This window comes from Ictidomys tridecemlineatus, chromosome 1, assembly GCF_052094955.1.
Source record: "Ictidomys tridecemlineatus isolate mIctTri1 chromosome 1, mIctTri1.hap1, whole genome shotgun sequence".
Lineage (NCBI taxonomy): Eukaryota > Metazoa > Chordata > Mammalia > Rodentia > Sciuridae > Ictidomys > Ictidomys tridecemlineatus.
The window spans coordinates 247,238,514-247,264,609 of record NC_135477.1 but is presented as its reverse complement, the minus strand read 5'-3'; the positions used below and the strand labels follow the sequence as shown (position 1 = coordinate 247,264,609).

At 37.4% G+C, this 26,096-nt stretch overlaps 2 long non-coding RNA genes and 1 pseudogene across 3 annotated transcripts in view; all 3 read left to right on the top strand.

Moving 5' to 3' along the window:
- LOC144366893 (uncharacterized) overlaps positions 1–24,824 on the top strand; it is an 82,234-nt gene extending 57,410 nt beyond the window's left edge. The window contains exons 2-6 of one of the 2 annotated variants that reach the window (XR_013426059.1): positions 5,651–5,758; positions 22,391–22,517; positions 22,618–22,745; positions 24,568–24,695; positions 24,773–24,824. This is a non-coding gene — a long non-coding RNA (uncharacterized LOC144366893). Of the gene's footprint in view, positions 1–5,650; positions 5,772–22,390; positions 22,518–22,617; positions 22,746–24,567; positions 24,696–24,772 lie in introns of both variants that reach the window. The other variant, XR_013426057.1, reaches the window with a different exon arrangement.
- LOC144366894 (uncharacterized) overlaps positions 1–26,096 on the top strand; it is a 272,715-nt gene that overhangs the window by 88,788 nt on the left and 157,831 nt on the right. The window lies entirely within an intron of this gene.
- LOC101958004 (cytochrome c oxidase subunit NDUFA4 pseudogene) lies at positions 16,679–18,767 on the top strand (annotated as a pseudogene).

Genomic DNA, 26,096 nt, shown 5'->3' with positions numbered 1-26,096 from the left:
TATTTGCTTCCTCAAAAGGAGCGACTGCATATCACCAGTTGCTTTCTGTGGACATCTAGGTTCACCGCAGCCCCACTCAGTTAAAATATGCATCACTGGAAATTCTCAATTTGGTCATGTTTTACCATGTGTAAGAGTTCAAGGAGACATTATTTTAAGGCAGGCTATTATTGAGGGTGCATCCTCTTGGGTGAGGCTTGAGAATCATGAGGATTCTTTTGCTTCTTCCTCTGAGCTCACCAGGTTACAAGGGAACGAGCTCAAGCCAGTCGTGGGACTAGTTTCTGTTGGGAGTGCTTTCAGACAAGGCAGGGAAAAAGAAAACTTTGGGGATTACAAATAATTTACAAGCAATAAGAGAATCTCTACTGATAATTCCCCTAGACCTACTTAGCCGAGCAAGCAGAAAAGGAATTTTTGTCAGAACAAAGTCAGAAGAAATTTAGTCAAGAACAAAGAAATTTAGTCAGAACAAAGTCCCAGATGGAATAGAAAGACAGAGAGATGTTATATAGAAGACTACAATTTATAAAAAAAAGGATCATGGAGAATAAAAGGATTATCTTTTATCTTTAGTTAACTTTAGTTTCCGAATTTTAGTTTATGTTGATCTCCACCGGGAGACTGAAATGATAAGAGTCAATATAGACCTACATTGTCCAAAAAATAGCTACTACTTGTCACATGAAACACTTCATGTGTGGCTAGTCTAAATGGAGGCATGCAGTATGTATAAGATATTCACTGTAATTTGAATATTAGAATAATAGAACATAAACTAAGTCAATATTTTGGGGGTGTGTGTGTGTATGCCAGGGATGGAACTCAGGGGCACTTGACCACTGAGTCACATCCCCAGCTCTGTTTTGTATTTTATTTAGAGACAGGGTCTCACTGAGTTGCTTAGCACCTCATTTTTGCTGAGGCTGACTTTGAATGCAACATCCTCCTGCCTCAGCCTCCGGAGCTGCTGGGATTATAGGTGTTCGTCATCATGCCCAGCTCAATAATTTTAAAAAAATGGACTGCACATTGAAATGACATTTTGAATATATTAGGCTAAATAAAGCATGTTACTGAAGCTGATTTTATTTTTTAAAGACTTTTTTTTTTTTTTAACTGGGAAACGGAAAATTGTACCTGTGATTCCCAGTTGTGGTCTGCATTGCATTTCTATTGGACAGTACTGACTTGGGCATTTCAGAGCTGGGCCCCCTGGAACAGGGGTTTAACTGGGCTTCAGAATACACACTGTGTAAGGCAGGAGAAAAAGGTGACATGGCTGGACCTGCTCCTCTAGGCTTTGATTGTGCTTGCTTAATTTCTGAATTTCAATCCTTTCTCCAAAGGATGTTTAGCACTCAAAAAATACTATTTATTATGAACATTTATTTATGCCACTAAATCTGTGACACTTTGCCTCTAATGCTTTAGGTCTCACCAATTTGCAAATAATCTCTACTCTTTTTCTATGACTGATAAAGAGAGGAGTGTACCCCAATATCTCGGGAAATCCATGGGTGGAGAGCGTAGGGCAAGGGTCACAGAATGAGTCAGGACCTGTGCTAGGATTAGCATCTCTGTGACTCACGGTTGATTCTAACCACTAGACAATTTTCCTCTTGAGAAATACTGAGGCCCTTCCTCACCAGTGTGCTGAGGTTTGCTGAATCAGTGTCTGTTAAGTAGTGGAAGCGAGGTGGGTGCTGTGCAGCGGGTGGGTTCTGGCCTGTGGCGCTGTGCTCTGTGTGAGCTACCATATGTAACAGACTTATCACTGGTTTGATCCAAGAAAGACTGTAAGGGGAACCCACTGATGTTATCTCTTAGGGGGACACAGAAGAAATCCCACTGCAGAAGTGAAAAATGTTACTTCCTGCTTTTAAAAGTTATTTCAAAATGGAAACATTATATTTAGAGACATACTAAGAATAAGCTTACTCTACTTTTACAAGGCTGAAACTTAGCCCATCTGGGTGGGAGTTATAAGAGTTTGCATAGATGCATTTGTGTGCCAAAAGGCATTTGTGGAGGTGTGTGGTCACCTGATTGAGATGCTTACATCAATGTGGTAGATATATCTAAGTTTTCGAAGATCATATTTGACAGCACTTAGCTTTGTTTCCATAATACTTTATACACAGCTTTCTTGTGGCCGTGACCACAGTGTCGACATTCATGTCTGCAGCTGCTCTTTACGTTTCTCAAGGGAAGTGCCTCTGTTTCTCCAACACCTCTGTTTTCCCAGTACTGAGCAATGAATGCCAAGTAGACAATGGTTAATAGCTTTGATGAATTGAAAAGGTCTTATTTATTTAGGCATATGTGACAGAAAGGGGAAAAGAGAACTCATAATTCAAAAATGTCAGTTTTCTCTGTCCAACAATTGAATAAAGTTTTGGGGATTTCCTAAGGAATCATTCAGTATTTTTAAAAAGAAGTCAGCTTCTCATTTTCACTATTTTCCTGGCTTTTTTTGAGGGAGGTGATAACAATACAATTCACAATTTAAGGCCTTGGTATTTGCAAAGGGTGCCATGTATCTCCACGTTTAAGCTCATGGTCATGCTGTGTTCCTCCTGAGCTTGATCTCCACATGAGGCCTCCACCCTGCTGAACCATCTCAGTGGGCAAAGGTTCTGCTGGTATCTGGGGCTCTTATCTCAGGTAATGACTTGGAGATTGTGGCTGTTGACATAATTGAAATGAAGGAAAATCATTTATCATTGAAATGAAGGGTGGTGCTAGACAATACAAAATTATTCCCCAGGTTTTGAAAATGAAGGTGCTTGACAAATGCTTCATTTTGTTTAGCTGTGGACACAGTGGGATATGCCTGCCACAGTGTTTTCTTATCTAGTCTCTTCCCAAAGGCAACTAAGTTACTTTGGACAAAGACAACTATGTTTTGTTTTAAATATTATATAATGATAACAATGTAACTGCTGCAATTCTACCTTACTTTTGTTCTCTCTCTCTCTCTCTCTCTCTCTCTCTCTCTCTCTCTCTCTCTCTCTCTCTCTCTCTCTCTCGATACTGAGACTTGAACCCAAGCCCAACCCTTTTTATGTTTTATGACTCAGGGTATCCCTAAGTTGTTTCCGGTCTCCCTAAATTGCTGAGGCTGGCCTTGAACTTGTGATCCTTCTACCTTGGCCTCCCGAGTGACTGGGATTGCAGGTGTGAACCATTGTGCTGTCTCCTTTGCTCTCTTTCTGTATCATTTAGGACTGCGTTTATATTACAAGTTACATAAAACTCAACCAGGAGTGACTTACATATTACACATGTATATACATACACATGAACACATGTATACACAAGGAAAACTGGGGTAGATAATCCAGGGATGCTGCAGAACCCCAGGCTGATTCCATGATTCTATTGCTTTCTCTCAATTTGTGAGATTTTGACCCTTTGTTTGCCACCTTATGGTCACAAGTTGGCTGCTGTACCTTCAGGTTCATATACATGTTTCAGACATATAAAAATTGATAAATGGTGACAGCCACAAGGGAACGCCAGCCAAGTCTCTCTATCTTAAAAGACATTCCCCAAAGCTCCACTGAACAATTTCTATTTATATCTTATCATTTAGATCTCACATGGTGACTTCTAGAACATGCATATTACAACTTCCCCCAAAAGGAAGGAAGGAGATTCTGTATTGGGCAGGAAATTAGCTGTGTTTGCTACTCCTTCATCCTTCCTCCTCAAACATAAATGCACTTAGAATTGTAGAATATTTATAGTTTTAAACACTCTACAGATGATACAGACTAATATTGCCTTCTTATTTTATAAATAAGGGTATTGAAAACCAGAAATATTTGTTGATTTATTATTTTTTTAAATCTGGAGTCAGGGAAGAGACAAATAGAAAGCTTGATCTTTACATCACTCAGAAGGAATTATACTTGGTGCTATACTATATAGGTTAGAGTGTAAATTACTTGAATTACTTGAGTATTTGTCTATTGTGTTTATTTCTTGAATTTATTACATTTTGTATTTTTTGTATTTTGTGTGTATTGCATTTCTTTCTTGAATTTATTGTGTATTTATTTGTACATATGTACATTTTCTTATTATGTGTACTGTTTTGTATTTCTTTATTGTTTAGTAGTACTCCCTTATCTGAAGTTTTGCTTTCAATGGTTTCAGTTACCAGTGGTTAATTAAGATCTGAAAAATTAAATTAAAATTTCCAAAATTAAACAATTTGTAAATTTTAGAACCTGTGCCATTCTGAGTAGTATGATGAAATCTATGCCATTTCACTACATCCTACCCAGAAAATGAATTATTCTTTTATTCAGTGTATCCACATTGTATACACTATCTGCCCATTAGCCACTGAGTAGCCATCTTGGTTATCAGATTAACTGTCTTGAAATACATAGTATATGTCAGATTTGGTACTATCTATGATTTTAGGTGTTCACTGGGGTCCTAGAACATAGAAAGGAGATAATACTACCTGTTGTATTTTTTATTATATACTGAATTTATTACGTGAATCAATTGCATTTTGTAAAAAATATCTGTTTTATGTTTCTTGCATTTTTTTACTTGGATTTATTGTGTCATGCTTTATTTGTATGTTGGCGTGTAAACAACTTAAAGAACTGCCAAATTGATCTTTGTATCTCCATCAGTACATGCCAAAAAATCCACTGGAGTGAACTTTTAAAATATTATTTGTGATTCTTATGTCATGAGCATCATCAACAAAATGACAGAACACTTATAGTTAAAAGGAATCAATTTGAAAAGTAGAAAAAAAATATAGTGCTCAAAATATTAATCAAACAGAAAACACACATCAATATGCAGGATTCTATTGATTATGGAACATAAATTCACCTTGTACCACAAACTGCTTCCTAAACACCCTGATGAGAAGAAGGCAGGATGAGGAGGACAGATGCCCGCAGCACAGATCCTTTTGCTGCTTGCAGCTGCTGGTTGAGTGTCATTTTGGTAGATGGGTATGTCAATCAACTTCTTCCCAGTCTTGATATCTTGTTTTCTAACACTTTAAAGTTCTATTAGTAGACTACTGCTGTAGGGCGGCCCAGAGTTTTCTTATAACATTCAGCAGAGGGGAGGATGAGAATTTCTCTTACAGCAATAATTTTTCTAACTTATCTTTTTCAAAATGAATTTAGTTTGTCAAGATCCCGTTACGGTAATGTCGTTTCTGGTCTTCACCTTCTCATGGCTTTTCTCCTCAGGTACCTTTCTGATGTGCATTACCGGGGCTCAGGTTTATAAATCAAACCCTCTCAGAAGGGCATCTTTGATTCTTCCTTTGCTGCTCAGGAGTCAAATGTTGTAAAGCTTTCTCAGAATGTCACTGTCCTTGAACATACATGTTGCATTATTGCGTTGATTTTATGCTATTTGAACTTAAAGCTTCTTAGCTAGACAAAGGTTAGACATTTTTTATTCTAAAAAGTCATTTATATTATGTTGAAAATTGTCAATAAAAATTAAAAAAAGTCAAAAGTCAATAAAAATAATGACATTTCCTTCTTCCTTTAGGGGAAAAAGTGTGTCTTTCTTTTAATATATAATCAAATATTTTATCATTTGAACACCATAGAAAAGGGAGTTTGCTAAACTGCTTTCCTGGTAATTGCCCCAGGTGACTCACCCAGAGGAGCTGAGGAAATTGGCAGTCCCCACACGGGGACAAGCGGAGCTTAATTAACTGGGTTCAAGAGATGTCAATCATCTCCGATTTTGAGTGAAGGTAAGAGTTGAAGGTAAGTGAACAGCAGAAAAGGGAAAGTAGATTTCCAAATAGGGAAAGACTTGGCGAGTAGGCAGACTTTGGACAGGATAGACTCTGCCGTCAAGGCTACCTAGCACCAGCTTGGAGCAGTAGATGAAGTAACCTACCTTTCCTAAGAGGTATAATCAGTCAGCACCTACCCTGGTACTCTACGCGTGCTTCAGGCCGTGTGCATGAGAAGGTACTCCAGGGGCCCAGTAATAGTGATCTTCAAAGGAGATGAAAGCAGGAATTAGAGAGTATTCACATATTTAAAGTGAGAATCTTCCAGGGGTAGAAGAACAGGATTTGCAGAGAGGAAAGTAAAACAGAGTCAGAAAGGATGAGTTTGGAAATGTTAAGAAGTAGAATTTAAGAGACATTGAGGCTTCAACTGGACCTGTAAATGTCATTTTTTTTTAAGAATTAGGCCAATTGCATTATACAAACCTATCTTCTTATATTTCTGAGCTTTATTTCTTCCCCTCTTTTTCTGCTACACAATTTGCCAGCAAAGTTTCCTTTCGAAACTTATGTCAGAAGAAATCAAGCTATATGTATATTCAGAATGGTGTGTGGACAGGAGTATATGGGCTCGTGTTTGTGGATTAGTATTTGAAATGGGAAGTAGGGAAATGTCAGTGGACAGAGAGAAATGGGATGTGGAAGAAGAAAGCATCTGGAAACAGAAGGAAAAGAGGTAGAATCAAAACCAGCTTCCCTCTAGGAACCAGGAAATCACTTTCTTTCCAAAAATTGCATTCTACCTTTGGACAGCTCTGATAATTAGAAGATTTTCTTAGATTGAGTTGTTTAATCTCCAGGAACACTACAAACAAACAAACAAAGAAGCTGACTTCTCAAATTTAAAGGTAAAATTACATTGTTCAAAAATTTGAGAAACCAAATACTGTGTTCAAAATCCAAAATATGTGTATTAATATTATTGAGGATAATGGTAGGCATACAGTTAATAGTTACATCAATCAAATCATGTAATGCAAACATTTCCAACAATGCCATTTAAGGGGTTCTAATATCAAGCATTCAGTTTAATAGTGCATTCGTAACAGTTGTTAGTTTTGCTGAATTTCTCTTTTCTAGCTTTGAAACTCAAAGGATGAAACAGCTTTGCATGGAAATTCTATAATTCTAAACAGTGAAGTTCCTTGGTTTGTAACTTCAAGACTTCAGCTTTATTTCAGGCTTCCCCTCCTAAGAAGGACTCTTCCACTAGGAAATGGAGCAAAGATTGTAAATTAAATTCAACCCAGATGGGGAACAAACCATAATAAAAAATAGAAGGAAATATTTACCTCCCTGGGTGTGGACTCATGCAGAGCACTCACACATGCAAGCATGCACACCTATGCACATGCACACTCTGCTCCATTGCTCTGTCCTGACACACAGTGGCAAGAAGACCTTTCACATATACTCTTGGAGGCTTTGCTCTTTAGTCCAGAGGTAGAAGCATCTGAACTTGCACATTACCTTTTTGATGTCTTCAAACTGAATAGGGATGAGTTGAATTGTTTTGAAAATAATTCATGTTCACTAATAATTATTAAAACCCCCATTCATCTCCATCTATTTGTGATGCAGCTAATTTAATTTCAAATATTTTGGCTTAGAACATATTATGCAATTCCTAGTTAGCTAGTGCTTTGACTCTAGTCACATGCCCTAATAGAGAATCTACACCTTATAGGTGGACATCAAGCATTACGTTTGAAAATCCACCTTCCAAAATGGTTTATTAGTTAGCATAGGGAATACCAGGTATATTTCTTTAATTGATGCATTTTTTTGGCTTGCTAGTTTGATGGACAGGAGCAACAGTTTCATATTGGTAAATGTAAAGGTTTTGAAGAAATGTAGATTCTAAAGTAATTCAAAAGACACTTTTTATGGTTGCATCAGTAAATTCTAAGAGATCATGAATTCTATAGCCTATTCTTATGGTGTTCAGGCTTAATCCCTAAATAATCCTGGGTAGAGTCTTTAGCACTGGGAAAGAGGGGTAGTTGTTATTTTGGGAGACTTCTGGTAGCTTATCACCGAAGGCAGAGTACCAGAATCCTGCCTTGAGGGTATTGTGTCTGTCTCCCAAAAAGCTTTCATGGAAAAGTTTAAGTGTGACACCAAGAATTGTAGAGAGGCTTGAACTTCTTCCAGCTAGCAGTAAAAGCTCACATTACTGTTGTTCTTACTTGCTAACAAAATTAATCAGACAACTTGTGTGGCAGAATTGGATAGGGGGCTCATTTTCATTTTAATCTGGCAGAGGGGCTGTGGATGAGTAGCTGGTACAAATGTTCACCAAAACTTTTTAGCAATTAATAGTACTCACTAAAAAGAACCTGAGTTGCACATGATTAAAATGGCTTACATTTGCTGCCAAATTATCAGCTTGCCATATATGCTAAGGACTTTTGTTTTTAACTCCCTAACCATGGAAACATCTTATTTTATACATCTGCAGCTGATGGAGACAGTATGAATAGCTTCTCATCATTACTTTGGAATTCCCTGAAAACTCAGGTTGCTGTGCAACATCAAAGGAGGAAAGGTTGAGACCGCTGTCTCTCAGAGGAACTTTGAGATTGTCATATCACTGAGACAGTCTGAGTAAATGCTTTTTCCTCATCAAGTTTTCTTTATGTGTCTTTGGTGATGTTATCTGATAGGTCACTTTCCATGTGCCTTTTGGGCTTTAACAAGGGTATGGTGACTTTTTTTTTTTTTTTTTTTGGTGAGAATCCTAGTGAAAGGAACTGGTTAAAATCTTTGAAGCTCTGCATGCATCCTGGTTTTGTCTCTCATTCTCTGTTGGCATTTTTGTGGCAGCCTCAGTGGAACCATTAGGTAGCAGTTGGAAGAGGGTCAAGACCAATCCCCCAGGAGGCAGATATATCATCCTGGGCAGGTGAAGTGATGTCCGTTTAATCTGTCTGCTCCAAGAGCCCTGCAAAGAGATGGGGACACCAAGTGTTCAGGACAAGGTCGTGACGCCTGGGAAACTGAAAACTAAGACACTTTAAAAATTTAATCTTTATAGCTATCCACAATTTATGATCCAGTTCAATTTATGGGGTTGATACAAGTTTCTTTGAAGATAAAAACAGGGTTTGGTATGTGCAGTTATCAGTAACTGTTAAAACATGTTCACAGGGCTGGGTTCTGTAGGTTCTTGAAACTGCATTTTCTCTACCTGCCAGTCAGGTCATGAGTGGTTCTATTGATTGCATCTGTGTCTATTTCTGGAGTTATTCTAGATCTGAAGAAATGTGGGTGACTTGATAGAGTTATTTTTCTAGCAGCAATGGATTTTTATCTTTTCTGTTGCAGACTCAATAAGTCCTTAATTTTCAGTTGTAAAATCATGTATGAGATTATAGCATATTCTTTGATGTCTCCTTATACTTAATGCTGGTACACCTGAAAAGGCATTTTCAGCAGATTTCCCTTGTGTGTGTAAGTATGTGTGCGTGTGTGTGTTTGGCAAGCACTGCAACTTCGACATAGCTCTTTAGCATTTCAACTACGTCATACTTTTGATTTTGATTGATTTGCTGGCTATGTACCTGTTCTCTGTGATCACTGTTCACAATAGTGTCTGGAATTTGTTGGCTATTCAGCTGCTTATCAGTTATCTAAGGTAGGATAGTGTGGTGAGTCAGAGAAAGGGCCCCAGAGGGTGGCTGACTGCCTTTGAGATTCATCTTTGTCATAGGTAATAAGCTACTTAACTCTGCTGGGCCTCTGAATATGGGGCATAATATGAGAACTTCCTTATAAGGCTGTGTGAGGACAAAATGAGACAATGCATAGGAATCATTCCTGATGTAACTTAAATCTTCACTGGAAGTTAGCTCGTTATTCTTGTTTTGGCTACTTTCAACTATGGAATTTTGAATTTTACATATGATAAAATAGACACTTAGCTTCTTTCACAGAATCTGGAAGCCTGAATAAATAAACTCATGAGTTTAGAATTTAGTGTCTGGGGAGGTAGCACCCAGTGTTGAGGTGACATGTGAACATTGGACCACAGGTTGGAGCCAGGGGCTGGCATTGTTGAAGAAGGAGAGTCTCATCCTTGAGCAGGTTCTGTGGTTCGTTGGATATTGGAAGGATTTATAGTGATGGGTGAGGATTAGAGGTGTGAGGCAAAGGAAAATGAGCTGAATTAGAGAAAATATTGAAATAAATAGGCTGGAAATGGGTTGGGGGAACTCATGGCTACCAGGGGCTACATTTTTGTTTTGGAATTTGATTTTGACTTACTGTTCCCTCAGTCTCTCTTTAACATGATTTTCAATTGAGATGTTGAAAGATTATCTTAAAGTTGGAAATTTCAAATGTGAGATTTTAAATAGAATTGGCCTGGGATACTTTTGTTTTTGATCAAATTTGTTTTATAAACATATAATATGTCTTTCAAGATATTGCTTACCTTTGAAAATGCCTGTGATTTAAATAGTGACTTTAAAATAGAGTTTAGCTTAAATTCATCATTGAGCTGGGCCAAAAGCACAATACTGTTATTTTTCTTAAGAGGCTACAATTTCTTTTCTTTATCCAAATGATATAAAAACATTTTGAATAATACAATTTATGAATAGAAGTAATAATTCTAAAAACATCCCTCACTGAAAGGGATAAGTACTTTTTTTCTTAATGGATTTCTGATGGATTATTCCAGCTATGTGCTGCCACTCTGAAATCATGGTTAGATTTAAAATCAGAATACTACAGGGACACAGCGACATCAATGTTTATAGCAGCACAATTCACAATAGTTAAACTGTGGATCCAATCTAGAGGCCCTTCAATAGATGAATGGATAAAAAAAATGTGGCATTTATACATAATGGAATTTTACTCAGCAATAAAGAGAATAAAATCATGGCATTTGCAGGTAAATGGATGGCATTGGAGAAGATAATGCTAAGTGAAATTAGCCAATGCCCCCAAAACAAATGTCGAATGTTTTCTCTGGTATAAGGAAGCTGATTCATAGTGGGGTAGGGAGGGGGAGCATGGGAGGAATAGATGAACTCTAGATAGGGCAGAGGTGTGGGGAGGAAAGGGAGAGGGAGGGCAGGGGCTTAGCAAGGATGGTGGAATGTGATGGATATCATTATCCAAAGTACATGTATGAAGACATGAAGTGGTGTCAACATACTTTACATACAACCAGAGATATGAAAATTTGTGCTCTATATGTGTAATAAGAATTGTAATACATTCCACTTTCATTTATTTTTTTTAAAAAAATCAATAAAAAAGAGAATCTCTTTAATGATTTATAAATTTCTTAATCCTTTTTTTTTATTTTTATTTTATTTTATTTTATTTTTTATTGTTGGTCGTTCAAAACATTACACAGTTCTTAATACATCATCTTTCACCGTTTGATTCAAGTGGGTTATGAACTCCCAACTTTACCCCGTATACAGATTCTTAATCCTTTTTTTGTGTGTGTGCTAGGGAAAACTTCCTCTTTGGGAATGAATTTAAGACTCATTTCTTTCTTATATTTCCTTTTTCCCTTCCTCCCTCCTTTTTTTTTTTTTTTTTCTTCTTTGGTGACTTTCAAAGGAGGAATTCATGCTGGGGGCCTGCTGCTGTGAGCTCAAGTCACCAAGTGACACTTGTTGGAAATCACCCACTCTCTTACCAGACTCTTGCATTGCTTCTTATTTTTGAGTACAGTGACCTTAACTGACACAGACTTTCAATGCATGTGATAGTTTGTACAGTGATAAATAAAATTTGCAGGAGGTCGTTGGTTTGGTCTGAACTCCTGTATTAGGCCCAAGAGATTGGATCAAAATGAAGTCACCCCACTGAATTCCATGCCCTAAATTGAAACAAAGCCATTTATCGGACTTCTTGACAAATCAGGAGAAGGAGAGATGACAGCCAATTTCCCAGAGGTATTCAGTACAGGCCAGTTTCAGCTGGCTTGATTGAAGTTCTAAAACCAATGTATTTTTTTCCCCCACCATTTTGTTTCTCTGATTCAACCTTACAAAGAAAGTAACTTCAAAATGACCAATCTGCTTTTTCTCCTTGTTTTTGCTTTCTTAATCCTTTGCTGTCTATAAAAACCAAACTTCTGTGTTCAGTTCACTGCAGCTTTCATTCACGTTTATAGAATGAAGTGTGGCCTAATTCTAGAACAGCAAATAAAGCTAACTAAAATCTTTAAGCTGAATTTCTTGTACTTCTGTTTTTTGATAACAGAAACTAAGCTGAACAAATAAAGGTTAGAGAAGGAGGGATTAAAAAAATAGTTCAAAATGAACTTGGCACCAGGTATATGTTTCAAAAATTTTTAAAAAACCTAGCAGTAAGAATTTCATTCTGGATCCGATATAGTAGGCAGAAAAAAATATATCAGAAAGCTAAAATGAATTAGGGAGTTTTGTTGAATAACTATTAGATTAAGAATTAACTAGCACATGGCGTATAAAAGGAAAGAAATGATTATATGTTATTTTTGAGATTTAAGAAAAGATCCCCTGAGCCTAATCATAACAAAGTTATCTGTGAGTGTTTATTCATTACTCATTCTGTGCTCAGTAGATCAACAAGGACTGTCAAGAATATAGCCATATTGTTCATGATCTCTGGGTTAATTGTAAGAAAGGAGATTCAACAAATTAACAAAGTTAGAAAAATCAAGATAATTTCCATAATTCCCATGAGACAATTGCTAAAGGATTGGAAAGATAATCCCACATAGACATATAGCAAAACTTATATTCTATGACTTAGTGGGTATTTGAGGGGAGATTTTGAAATACTAAGCTTTCATCAAATAAATTTATTGGGCAAATGAGTAAATGAGGTAAAGAGAAAGAGTTTGGAACTTTCTTTTGGACATTCTTTTGCAAACTCTTAGGATGGTGACATTTTCATTATGAAATATGTAAAATATTTCAGATATAAGAGATCAGAAAGGTAAAATAATTTGCAGGATGAATATTTTAGAAGGTCTTAAGTGCATCTGAAGCACATCTGTAGGAGGCCAGCATATCAGTTCAAGTACTCATAGGTACCACCTTCACATTTCCTTTGGTACAAAGATCTGTGGGTGGAGAAAGTAAGAAGGCTACCAGCAATCTTGAGTGAGGCCACAAAAGACAAATCTTTAAGAGTGCTTCACTGGCACTTTCCTCTAAAGTCTATAACTTAATTTCAATAAAGAAAAATGAATCTAAACTCAACTCTAGGCCAATGAATGTATTACCAAAGACAGTATCAGGATAGAGAAGATAAAATGGGATTTAGAATTCTGATAGCCTTCAATTTGAACCTGCTCTATCACTAATAAGTTATGTGTGACCCAAGCATGTTGTATATATTGATAAGTCTGCCACATACACTGTATTAAGTCCTTTGAGGATAAAGATTTTGTCTTTTAAAAACGATTTTCTTTTATGATTGCAAAGATAATCAATATTCCTGGCAGAAAAATGGAAAAACTAGGTAGAAAATAGAAGTTATTCTTAATCCAAATATAACTCTTAACATTTTTAAATGCAACTTTCCAAACTTTTCCTTCTCTGTGTATATATTTAATTAAAATTGATTTTACTTAGTGATGATGTCTTATTGATTCTTTTTATCCTTAGTGCTTTGTATATTTAGAGGTATTTAATATATGTATATTAAATGAATAAGTGATACTAAACTTCTTGGTTCTCGTATTCTTCCTAAAACACAATATTAACTATGATGTCCAGAGTACTAAGGGATGAATGAGATAATGCATGTGTAGTGCTCATTGTGTTACACAACAGGCATCTTGTAATAGGAAACTATTACTATTATTTTCTTTCTTATTGATCAATTAGTTCAGACCATTCATAACAGCCTTGACTTCAAGGTGTTTGTAATGCTAAAACGAGGGCATATGTCGTGAGCACTGATGTAGGAGTGGCATTATAGAGCACACAAGTCATCAAATTCAAGGATGGAGGTGAAAGTGGGCTGCAAAAGTTCTACTCTGACCATGATAACTTTTTTTCAAGATATTTCTTTAATAAGATACGACTTAGGGGGCTGTGGTTGTGGTTCAGTGGTAGAGCGCTTGCCTAGCATGTGTGAGACCCTGGGTTTGATCCCCAGCACCACATATAAATAAATAAAATAAAGGTATTGTGTTCACCTAAATTAAAAAAAAAATTTAAAAAAGCATATGCCTTAAAAAAAAAGAAAGAAAGAAACTAAGGCCAACAGAGTTTACATGAACTTTTTAATGTCACCCAGATATTGGTGACAAAGTTAGACTTACAATCGAAGACTCCTGTGAAGCAAGAAAATGTGGTAAAAATAGCACAGTCTGTAGTCAGGCTGCTTTGGTTTGAGTTCTGGTTAGATCACTTAGAGGATCTTAGAACATATTGAATTCATCTGTAAGATGAGAATGAATACTCAGTGTGTTATTTCCTAAGGCTGCTAGAACAAATTAACACAAACTCGGTGGCTTAAAATAACAAAAACGGAGTCTTTCACAGTTCTGGATGCTTGAAGTTTGAAATCAAGGTGTGTTGGCATGTCCTTGAGCTCCCTTAATCTCTGAGGAAGAGTCCTTTTTTGCTTCTTTCTAGTTTCTGGCGATTGTCAGCAGTCTGGCTTATCCCCACTCGAGTCTCTGCCTCCATAGTTACAAGGTTATCTTTCCTATGAAATGACTGTGTTTATGTTTTCACGTGACCTTTTGATAAGGACATTAGTCATTGGATTGGATTTAAGGACCATTGTAATCCAGTATGGCCTCAAGTTAACTAATTACCTTCTGTGAAGATCTTATTTCCAAACAAGGTCACATTTGGAAGTTCTAAGTGGACATGAAATTTTGGGAGGGTTACTAGTTAGCCCAATAGACTAGTGTACAGGATTATTGCAAGGTTTAAATGACACAATGCATGTTGATTACCTAGTGTGGTTATTAGTGAATAGCAAATGATTGTTTTCCTTCTTCCCGTCCAATCCCAGCCTGTGTCCTTCTCACTTGGAGATTGTATAACTCCTCCAGAGCCTTGTGCCTACTCTGTTTTCACTGAGTCGAATCTTCCTCCTTCTGCTTTCTTCTGGCATGTCCCAGGCTTTCTTCAATGGTGGTTGCAATTGTTTTGTGCATCCTTCGTTCATTCGGATTCTGCTTGTTTCCACTTCCCTGGTTCCAGCTTTTGAGAAGCTTTATTGGGATGTAGTTAGGGAATGAGGAAGGATAGCCTATCCCAGAAACAGAGAAAGCACTTCTTTTTACTTACCTAAGTGACAAAAGTGAAGCAGTGCATCCAATTTTGACAGGAATGCCCTGAAAAAGTAAATTATGATTACTTTTGTTAGGGCTCTACAAACTGGTATGATCTTTACCAAAAATTTAAAAAGTTATACATTTGTTTCACCAATCTCAGCACAGGCAATCTGTTCTAACATAATCATCCAACTAGAAAAATTCCCACAATTACTCATCAAAACATGATTTTTAATAGTAAAAGTCAAAATCCACAGAAATGCCTAACAATAGGAGTCCTTTTGGTAAACTATAATTGGTCTGTTTTAAGGAACACAATATGGTTGTTAAAATAAATATAGATATCAAAAACAATTAGTATATTTTTGTGTGAAAAAGGAGATCACTAATTACAAATTAAATCATACACAGTTGGAAAAAGTGCATTGGATAATGCCAAATGATTTTAAAAGTTTTTAACATTGTAAATTCTTTTCATAATTTTATTTTATTTATTTATTTTTCAAAGAGAGAGAGAGAGATAGAGAGAGAGAAAGAATTTTTTAATATTTTATTTTTTAGTTTTCAGCAGACACAACATCTTTGTTTGTAATGTGGTGCTGAGGATCGAACCTGGGCCACACACATGCCAGGTGAGCACGCTACTGCCTGAGCCACATCCCCAGCCCCTCTTTTCATAATTTTAATTAGGGAACTGATAATGACAGGAGATAATCCATAGATTCAGTTGAATTAATATAAGTGAGAGGTACTGTAGATAACCCAGCTTCCCTGTTGGGTGGTTGGTAGAGTCTGTGATACTTGTACCACTCTTTTGGTTCTAGATAGAGGCAAATTGTATTTCTCAAAAGTACTAGGATGAATCTGGGTCATGAGAAGAGGAGCCAGTGAGAAGATTACTACCTGCATTGTCAGTGAACTAGATTCATAACTTGTGGGCCAGCAGAACCCCTGACCCACATAGACCGTCTTCTTCATGAAGACCTCACACAGAAGGATGCTAATACTTGGGTGGTATTACTTGTTTGGTGAAAAGTCTTTGGAGTCAAAACAAACATAGCACAACAACAGCAACAAATTAAAACACTTTTTAGTTTGTTTAACATTTTATTCATGTTTCTGGTGAATAAATAATAGGCTGTTTCCCACCCACCCCTTCAGTCCACTGACAAGTAAGAAAAGAATAAAGGAGTATCCACGGGAAATATAGGTTTAAAAATTACCCTAGGCTCTTTTAGCCTGCGAGTACAACTTTAGTAAAGATGGTATAGCCTTAGTGATTTATCATTCTGATATTCATAAAGTCAAATAATTCATAGCTTATTGCCTTAGTTTTATTTCCTTCTATATTAACTAATTTATTTAGTCATTTTCCTTCTGTGTTAACTAATTAATTGACTTCTTAATACACTCATAGACTTGATTCCTTATAAAATGAAATATCTAATGAAATATTTTTTTGGATTTTTGTTTATTGAATTCACCATTAAATACTTCAAAAACAACAATAACAACAAAAACACAAAACCCATCAAGTTTAAATTTCGTTGTATGTTCTCAAAGAAGCAGCTCTCAAAATTATATCTGCGTAGGAATCACTGGGGAGACTTGAGAAAAACATGGGTTTCTTGGCATTGACCTCAAAAGCTTCGGGTATGGTCTAGATTTATTTGGTGGGCCACTGCTCATGCTTTGAAGAAAAAGAACACCCACTTGAATAGATATGTGCCAATAGTATTTTTCTTAAAATTTGTAGGTAGTTTAGCACAATAAAAAACCCAAACAAACAAAAACAACCAATAAAAGTGAAAAAGTATTAAGAAATATTTGGCATTGCATGTTAAGACGTGGTTTTACTTTTCCTTTTTTGGAGGTATGTAAGGAAAACTCATCACCACACCATAGATGATGTCACCTCTTCTATTCCTGGCACATTTTTTGACACGTTATCCCTTCGTTTCACAACATACATGGTGAGGCAATGTTCTTTTCATTTTATGAGCTGATGATTGTCCGTTAATTATATCAGTTAAAAGTTAAAAGACAATTAATAAGGAATGCATTCGGCTATAACTGCAGTATTTTAACGTTATTATCACATGTGGTTGCTTTTCAAACACTCTAGTACTAGAATCAAGGTTCTGATAATAGTGTCCACTGTGAAAAGCATGTGCACGTGTGTTGCTAAGACTGCATTATAAAATTCACTTATCTTACACTGATATGAACGCACACAGTGGTGTCTGTGTTATAAAGAACTAATACATGCTTTGCTCTTTGAAGGAATCACTTTTTTTCAGTTTTCCAAGCCTTTCTATTTCTCTTTCTTGAGAAAACATGTGGGTGTTTTGTTTTAGAAGTCTTAGGAGGAAAATCTTCTGTACAAAGAAGGAAATGATTAAGAGCATGGGGAAAGAACCTCAGAATGGGAGAAAACCTCTGAAAGGGGATTGATATTCAGAATATATAAAGAATTCCAGAACTTAACACTCCCAAACAAATAACCCAGTCGATAAATGGGCAAAATGTTTCTCAAAAGAATAAACATAAATGACCAACAAATACATGAAAAATTGTTCAACATCCCTATCAATCAGTGAAATGCAAATCAAAACTACACTAAGGCTTCATCTCACTTCAGTCAGAATGGCAATTTTCAAGAATCCAAATAATAATAAATGCTGGGGAGACTGTTGGGGAAAAGGTATACACTGCTGATTGGACTTAGATTAGTACAACCACTATGGAAAGCAGTATGGAGAATCCTCAAAAAACTAGGAATGGAACCACCATATGACTCAGCTATCCCACTCTCTGTATTTATCCAAATAGAATTAAAATCAACACACCAGGGATACAGCAACATTGATGTTTCTAGCAGCACAATTCACAATAAGCAAATAAATTATGGAGCCAGCCCAGATGCCCATCAATAGATGAATGGCTTAATAAATGTGGTATATATACACAATGGAGTTTTACTCTACCGTAAAAAGGAATGAAATTATGGGACTTGCCAGTAAAAAGACAGAACTGGAGACGATCATGCTAAATGAAGCCAGACTCAGAAAACCAAGGGTTGGATGATGATGTTTTTTCTCATTTGTGCAAGCTAGAGAAAAATAAGAAGAAAAAAAAGGTGTGTATGTGTGGGGGATGGATATCACTAAGATATAAGCAAGATCAGTGGAGTAGGAGATCTAGAGAGACAAAGGAGGGACAGGAAAGTGGAAGAAATGTGGAATGAATCTGAAAATAAAATTACGTTATATGTAAAAATGTATAAATCTAATACAGTGAATTCCACCTTTATGTATATCTACAAAGCTCCAATCAAAAATAAATAAATAGGGTGAATTTGGGCATCTGCCATGGTAGCTTAGGTGCAGAGGCTGCTTGGTCTTGGGCCTTGCTGATTTGTTCTGATCTCTTTTTGGGCCAGAGGCCTCTGTTGCAAACTTGCTCCTCCAGATCATCCGTCAGGCCAAGAGGCATCCAAGCTCGTTCCCCAGCTTCCTATTTATTGGAGCAGGAAGTACTGGAGCAGCGCTGTATGTGATGTGTCTGGCATTGTTCAACATAGATATCAGGTGGGACAGGGAGAATAACCCAGAACCCTGAAACAAACTGGGTCCCAATCATCCATACAAGTTCTACTCGGTGAATGTGGGTTACAGCAAGCTAAAGAAAGAAGGTCCAGACTTCTAAATGAAGTGTGTCACTGTAAGGCTGCTTAGAAAGAAGGTCCTTGAGAAGTCATCTGCACCGTTTTCACTTAACCAAATGCAAGAAACCATGTTGATTTGTTGGAGTTTATTATATTGGTTAATAAATCTCTTAAACTTGAATAGACAAATAAATAAGTGAGTTAGTGACCAGTAGAGTAGAGGAAGAAGAACAGGGGAAGGGAAGAGGACTGGGAAAGTGGGGGCACCAGGGAATGAAATGAAGTAAATTAAATTCCATGCACGTGTGATTTTGTCAAAAGGAACCCAGCTGTACTGTGGATAACAATAGTGCAATAATAAAAGAAAAATGTAGAAGAAAATTACAGCTCAGTCTGATTAATGAGAAGCTACTGTTCAGCGCTAAAGTTCGGTGGGCTTTTCCCCTCTCATCAGCGTTGTGTCATCACAGTGGAAAATGTTGATCTCATGTATTTTTCTATATTGTTTATTTTCCTGAGGGAAAGGCAAGGTGAAAATAAATTGTGAGCTACCAAAAAATTTTAAAAAGTCTGAGGAGAGAATGATCTACAAGTCAGCGAACACTGTCCTTTCCTCCTGCTTGTTCTTACCTGCTGAATTTTATAGCATCAAAAACTGAGGGTAGGTTCTAAACTAAAGTAGTTTTGTTAAGACAATGGATCTTAAATTTTACATGCATGTGAATCACATGCAAGTTTGTTAATACTCAGATTCATGGGTCTCCATTCTGATTCACTAAATCCTAAGAAAGGCCTACATATTAGTTTACATTTAAACAAATACCCCAGGTATTTTTTTTACATTTTAACAAACACCCCAGGTATTTTTGATGCTGATGATCTTCTTTTCATGCTTTGAGGAATTATTTCCTCTACAGAAAATAGCTTAGTAGCATTAATTTTGAGTCACCTATGCTTTAATTTGTTTTGAATCTTAAGTCAGAGGCAATATAAAAAGAATCATCGCAAAGTTTTCCAAATATGGATTTCATATTTGGATGGCCATGTGGAACAAGTACATCATCTAATTTCCTTTTGGACTGTCATGTGTTTAAAAGTCTGGTGTTTGGCAAGACCAGATGTTTTAAGGATATCTAAGACCGTGATGATGGGAGAATCAAGGACACAGTTACAATAATAAATGGCTTAAATTTAACAGTTATCAATGGTACTTGCTCTATGCCTGGTAGTATTCCAGGGTTTATATGTAGACTAGCTACTTATTTACTTTACAATTATCCTATAAAGTAGATATTATTATTTTTCCCATTTTAGATATAAAGTAGATATTATTATTTTTCCCATTTTAGACCCAAGAAAACAGAAACAGTGAGGTTAAGTAACATTTTTCCTTCTACAGCTTGTGAGAAAGAGAGTTGGGATTGTTCTGTACCTGAGCAGTGTGACTTGGGGTCTGGGCCATCACCATTGCACCATACCACCAACGAAGGGCTAATCCTCTACAAAACTCATTTGTATTTTAGTTAAACAAAGGCTTTGTATATTAGGACAAGTTTCTATAGAAAGAAAGCCACGACATGCATGCTAGAAAAAGCCTTTTGATCTATAATTTTTTTAGATTTCTCAACACCAACATGAGAGAAAAATGATAGTAAAGGCAAAAACCTTTCCTTAAGTAGTTATTTTTTTCAATATTAGCTCTCAAGAAGTAATAACTATAATCTTTTCACTTGTATGGAAATTTACTTTGGAGTCTTAGAGTTTACAAGGGACTTAAGCATCATTTGTCACAACGATACTTATTTATGAAACAAGTGAATAAAGAGTTGATTCTGCATACTTAGAAGGCACCTGGAATGTACTGGCATGAATGCAACAATGTGTATAAAAATCCTTCAGACTGTGGCAAGAATTATAGGAGTAAAAGTGTAGTCTAGAGACTTTAGGCAGTACTGCTGCTGTCTCGTGTTAACTTCCAGGAGCAGACAAGGGGAAGACAGGGTTCATATGCCCACATGAGATCAACTGTGAGCCTGGGCTTCAACCTGAGAGTTTAGCTGGAATGCCTGCCTAGGCAGTATAGACTTGGCCTGAACCAGTGGTTTCTGTCTTAATTTGTAATTTTAATTATTGCTGTAACAACTAACAGCAGCACCAATTTATAATCTTGCAGTTCTATATGTTAGGTCTCATTGGGCTAAAATGAAGGTGTCAGCAAAGTTGTGTTCCTTTCTAGTGACTCAAGCGGAGAATTCTCTCTCTTGCTTTTTCCAATTTTGTTGGCTGCCCATATTCCTTGGCTCATGGACTCCCTTTCTCCTGTTCAAAACCAGAAATGGCAGGTTGATCTCTTTTTGCATGATATCCCTAATCTCCTCTGTTTCACTCTTCTACTTTTGAAAACCCTTGTGATGACATTGAGCCCACTCAGATAATGAAGGTCCTTATTTAAGATCAGGGACCTTATTTCTTCTGTCTGCAATCTTAATTCCCCCCCTTTCCCCCATGTAACCCAACATATTCAGTTTCCAGGGATGGATATGAGTATTTTGGAAGGGTCTCTCTCTCCTCTTTTTCTCTCATCCTCCTCTTTTTCGCTCTCCCTGCTCTATCTTAGCTTCCTAAAGAGTAAGGTGACTGGGATAAGGGGCAGATTTCCAGCATGTAGGATTCAGTCATCCAAGGCTGGAGATTGACTGGGAAGGAAAGCTTCCCTCCCCTTCGCCAGCAAGGTGTGCAGGGCACTCTCAGATGCTCACAGAACAGGGATGGTGGTGGAACTGCGACCTGGTTGGCAGATGGAGAGGGAAAGGTCAAAGGATATTTATTGGCCAAGGTCTGTGCACCTCTACACAATTGCATTGTTGCTAATGTTCTTAGAGAAGGGAGGTGCCGAGGGATTTCCCTTAGTAGGGGAAGAGCCAAGGTGCTCATCAGGGCCAGCATAGAGAACCGTGGGGAGGAACATTTGTAAAGCTAGAGTCCCTGTTAAAGGTGGGTGTATGAGTTCAATGTTTTTGTTTAAGACTGAGTCTTTCTTCCTTTTTATTACCCCACTTCCTTCCTTCCTTCCTGCCTGCCTGCCTGCCTGACTTCAAATTGGTGGGGTTGATGTGTTTGGGGAAGCTATGGTTACGGAAGCATTGGTCTTATCTGAACAGGTTCTGTATCTGTAGAGTCAAAGCTGAGCTTATTCTAACCAAAAACAACATTCATAATAAGAGCAATCTTCATCCACATTCACATTTTACAACTTTTATGTAGTAAAAGTGCTTTTTAAATTATATTCTGCTAAAACTGTAACAAGAGTATAGATGGGGGATGGGGAAGGGATTACAGAATCTACTTTTTTTTATTGGTTGTTCAAAACCTTACAAAGCTCTTGACATATCATATTTCATGCATTAGTTTCAAGTGAGTTATGAACTCCCATTTTTACCCCAAATACAGATTGCAGAATCACATCGGTTATAGAATCTACTTTAAAAAAATGATACTATTATTAGGGAGGCAAAAATGGGAGGATCATCAGGTAGACCCAGGAGTTACTGGTGAGCCTGGGCACATAGAAAGACCTTCTCTCTTAATAATAACAATAATAATAATAAATAATCATACTGCTAACTGTTGATAAAAGTTTTCTTTTTTAATTTTTTAATGCAAGCAATGCAGAAACAGCTGATTGAGACCCAAGAGAAGATGCATGTGACCTACTGAGTGGAAGGAAACCCACAAGCCATTAGTCATCTAGCAGATATCATAAAAGTCACGCAAAATACTGCCTGTATATTGTAAGGACTTTCTATTTTTCCCCCAGAGCAGAACTAGACCTATTTTCGGTCAGTTGACATGCTTATCTAATTTCTGTTGTTTGGGTGTCTGCGTGCACAGAATATGAGGAACATCTGGGACCCTGTCGAGGTGAAGTCATCAGCTGTTGGAAGGCGGACTGTGACCATGGCTGTCCTGGGTCCCTGGAACGGAAGAGGAAGCCACAAAGTGCATTAGAACGTGAAAATGTAGGTCACAGCTGCTACCCCGTGAACAGAGAGCACACCTTCACGCCACTGAAAGCATGAGAAAGTTGCAGGAAGAAGACACATCATCCCTGAATCCTAAGGGTAGACACATGTGTCTTTGAGGCTCCCAACAGAGATGCTCTCTGACATAGTCATACGTCGGGGATAGTGTTGAGCTAGGGCAAACAAGCTTCTTGTGCAGATCTACTGCATAGATTTTAAATGTTTGCAACAGTTTTGAAGGCTCTTTATGTGACAGCCATTACAAAACTTTAATATGCAAAGGCACTGGAAGTTTAAATTGGGGGGAAATTTTTCTTAATTATTGGAACTCTGTTGTTTACCCACTAAGTCTTATTTTTGCCACAAGGGCTTTTTGCTTCTTGCTTTCACTTCGGCTGCCTTTACTGATGAGCCCTCCTGTTCTTTCTCTGTGGTTCCTCCTCCTCCTCGATAACTGGCTGAGGCCTCCTCACTGGGGCCTCATGCTTCCCAGAGCTCCTCCTGGTAAATACCCAAACCTGCTCTCACCACCTGTAGCTTATGTCCAAATGTATGGAAGAAAGCAGGAAAGAGAAGGCAGATGATTATTTGTAGCCAAGGCAATCTAAAACATTAAATTCGTCAGAAACTGCTAACTTTTGTTTATTTATTTTTGTGTATATATTTAAGTTCTACCTTCTGTAGGCCTAACTGATCAAAACTAAACTAAGAAGGTGGCCGACTACTATCTGAGGGACAAGTTTAGCCCACTTCTGTTTCTATACAGCCTGTGTGCTAAGGACCAGTTTTACATTTTCAAATGGTTGAAAACAATTAAAAAGAATCGAGAATAAAAATATGTCAAAGTACATGCAAGTCATATGAAAAACAAACATTGTGCCCACCATAATGTTGTACTGGAACTCAGTTGCTCTTATTGTTTGTGTATTGCCTAAAGTTGCTTTCAACTTTGGCCTATGAAGTGGAGAGATTTACTATCTGGCCTTTGATGGAAAAAAATCTGCCAATCCCTCGTTTAAACCAGTTTTAAAATTTCATATTAATTAACCAATATCCCAATAGAGAGCAAGGCATTTTGGGACAGAAATTATATATTGCCATTATTATAATCTTGGTGGCTAACAAAATGACTAATATGTAGTGGATACTCAAAAGGTATTTTTTGAGAAGATTTAGAATAAACCAGATTACATACTACTTTTAGAAGAAAACCTGTTACATAACACCCGTTTTAGAAAGTCTTTCTAACAGAAAAGAGATTTTATATATATATATATATATATATATATATATCGTTAAGGTGAAAATTACTATATATATATAGTAATCTACTTTTTAACTAGTCACTAACATTTTGAGTGCATCAAGTTTTTCTAATTGAGGATTTTGTTTTTAAAATTATATACTCTTTTCAGAGGTTGTAAACGGATTATCTTCATGTAAACTACATCCCCAAACCCGGTGATTAAAAACAATATATCATATGATATGGTTTTGTTGGTTAGGGACTTGGACAGGGCTTCACTAGGCGAGTCTTCTGCCCCACATGGCATCTATTGGAGTTTCATTGTGCTGTCCAGCTTGTGTCCAAGCTGCATTGGTGAGTCCCATGCTGGCTGCCTTCAGGCTACTGGATGGCTGGGTTCAGATGGCTTTCCATGTCATCTCAGGACCCCTCCATATGGTCTCTGCAGCAGGGCAGTGAGACTTCTAAAATGGCAGCTCAGAGCTCCCAGAGAGAAGGTAGAAACTACCAATTTTATTAGAGTTGAGACCTAGAGCTGACAGAGTGTCATTTCTGCCACACTCTATCCATCAGAGAGGTTACCAGCGAGCAAGAGAGGGAAATAGATTTCATGGCTCCAAAGAAGAATATCGGAGAATTTGCAGCCATCTTTCGTCTGCCGTTGAGTGCTTCTAATTTGATTTCTGACACATTAACTATAGGTAAGTAGAACTTCCTTCCCATAGTCCTCCTAACATATTGTCTTTCTTTCACTGACTCATGTACTCAATTCTGACAGGTTCTGGAAGAGTCTGGTGTCTAGGCAAGAGGAGGACCACCGCAGGCCAGGTAGAGTCATAGGGAATGGCTGAAGTGTGCTAGGTAGTTTTTTCACCAAGTGATTCACTTCTGAATTGTCCATTCCAATCTCTAAAGGACTTTGAAGATGAGCTAGGTCTACTCTAAACCCAAGCTGTCTGGGAGGGGAGTCCTAAATTACGTTCCCATTGTCTTGTCCACTGTCCAGTTGTGCCAGGGTGGTGAGGTAGGTTCTGGAGAGGCAAAAGGAAGAGATAGCTTGGCAGATGTGATTTACTGAGGAAAGCTTGCTGAGAAGAGTTTGGTGGTGACAGGCTGACAGGTAGCATCTCTGTCCCTCAAGGCGCTTTGCCATGTAGTGCCTACTCTCTCAGTGTTTTGTCCAGTGGCAGCCAGCTGAACAGATGACATATGTTCTTTCTACAGTGGCCTCAGTTCTGCACCTGTCCATACCCAAAGAGAAGTCTTATATGTTAGATTGCAGAAGTAGTGACATCATCAGCTTTAACTTGCATTGTTTGCTTATATAGCCAGCATCCCAAGGAATCACTGTCCTGGATACATGCAAGACAACAGTTCTCTACAGATGGCACTAACTTGCCCTAGTTTCCCGTGTGCATAAAAGAAAGCCACTGTCTGTTAAGATCATATGTATTTAGACTTTCTAGCCCAGATTTGGTCTCATGTTTCTTCTAAGTTGGCTAGGTTTGTGGGAACAGGGATTCAGTAATATGGTATTTTACTTTCCTCCTTTTCTTTAGAAACAGTGCAGCCATATACCTAATGGCATCCTAAATCATACAATTTGAAAAACATACTATTTGCTTATTAATTGGAAAGAGAAATCAGTGTTGTCTCTCACTGGATAGAAATCGATAGCTAAAGAATACACAAACCTAGATAATATCAGTTTAGGTCCTGTTTTTTCTCCTCTATGACATTTCTTATCTTGATAAGCATGTGATAAGCATGTAGGATATAAATATCATTTAAATACATCAAAAATGTATGGAAATAGAAGCATTCTAGATTCTGTCATTGTATTTCTTCATCAACCAGGACAGTCTGTCTGCTGTGTTTTGATGACCAGTGAGGTCAACAGGGTAATGTCTGTATATGGATTCAGGAAGGAGAATTCTAGACCTTCCTCTGCCTTAATTCTATTTTGATAACTGTATTTCCTTTCCTCTTAGCTCTAGACCACAGGTTGCCAAAGCGGTTATTCTTCTCTGTGCCATGCTGGGTACTGTTTTCTCCTTCCACGGCTGACAGCTGCTAGTCTCTTTGCACATTTCCTCTGGTGG